Source organism: Limulus polyphemus, unplaced genomic scaffold (assembly GCF_000517525.1).
Source record: "Limulus polyphemus unplaced genomic scaffold, Limulus_polyphemus-2.1.2 Scaffold3263, whole genome shotgun sequence".
In the NCBI taxonomy this organism is placed as follows: Eukaryota; Metazoa; Arthropoda; class Merostomata; order Xiphosura; family Limulidae; genus Limulus; species Limulus polyphemus.
Window position 1 is genome coordinate 128,581 of NW_013668873.1, and position 1,660 is coordinate 130,240.

Below are 1,660 nucleotides of genomic sequence, written 5' to 3' on the forward strand. Positions count from 1 at the left end.
CAAGAACCCGTAGTGTAAGAAAAGTGAAACACACAAGAAATATGCTGTGTAAAGTTTAGGAACGTTTTTGCTCATGTACCTTTGTTTTTTTCCTGACAGACACCTAATATAATCTACGCATTTCCATGCTCTGTTTGTTACAACATATATATGTTTATACCAATTTCATTTTGAATCATATGTTGTTCCTAAGAATTTTGCTGATATGGTATTCTGGAGGCGTGTTCCTTTTAGATGTAGTATTGGTGGATGTTTTGACATTTTGGTTGATTTTTGTAAACATAAGTAGTTGAGGTTTTGGTACGTTTATTTGAATTCTGTATTCCTGACAATATTCATGTATTGTGTTAAGTTGAGATTGTAAGTTAGTTATTGCCGGAGTTGGAGAGCTTTTCCTGATTGTTACCTCGTCCGCTAATTGTGAAGCGAAGCCTTCATTCGGATCGTTTAGGATCATGTTACTGATATACATGATGAAAAGTATTTGGGAGTAGGTTCCTTCCGCATGAATTCTAAATTTTCTATCTTTCAGTAAGTTAGACAACCGGCGAATAATACCACATGCTAGTTCCGTTTCAGACATGCGGAAGTTGAGATCGTTGAATAATACCACACGCGCTAGTTCCGTTTCAGACATGCGGAAGTTGAGCTCGTTGAATAATACCACACGCGCTAGTTCCGTTTCACACATGTGGAAGTTGAGCTCGTTGAATAATACCACACGCTAGTTCCGTTTCAGACATGCGGAAGTTGAGCTCGTTGAATAATACTACACGCGCTAGTTCCGTTTCAGACATGCGGAAGTTGAGATCGTTGAATAATACCACACGCTAGTTCCGTTTCACACATGCGGAAGTTGAGATCGTTGAATAATACCACGCGCTAGTTCCGTTTCAGACATGCGGAAGTTGAGATAGTTGTAATACTTTACAATGGAAATATACCTTTAACGTCTTTTCAGCTATTCACTGGTTGTTCTTAAGCTAAATACACACAACTGGCTATTTGTGGTCTGCCCACCACGGGAATTAAAACCCGAATTTTAGCTTCGCAAGCCTGCAGAGTTTGAGTTAATCATTTCAATTTTTTTTATAGGCATAATATTGTTTATGGATATTTTTTCGGTCAAAGATAACAGTTTTTTAACACTATTTATGCATTTTTCGTTTCTATTTCTGTGTACATTTACAATACCAATGTATCGTTGTAAATACTCCTCGTTATTTTATGATTTTTTTAATTTGTTTTACATTTTTGCTGATCTCTAAATTTAAAAATCTATAATTCAAATATTCTCGAACTCTGTGATTGATGCTATACATAAATAAAAAACACAAGAAAACATTGGCTTCAAACATAGTATTGAAATTACCAACAAACTGAGATATTCACTTGTTGTTTGTTTGTTTTTGAATTTCGCGCAAAGCTGCACGAGAGCTATCTGCGCTAGCCGTCCCTAATTTAGCAGTGAAAGACTAGAGGGAAGGCAGTAGTGGTTATACATAACGGAAGGTTAATAGTAGTGTTGTACACGATGGAAGGTTAACAATAGTGGTAATACATAGCGGAACGTTAATAGTAGTGTTATACATAGGGGAAGGTTAATAGTAATGTTATACATAGCAGAAAGTTAATAGCAGTGTTATACATAGGGGAAGGT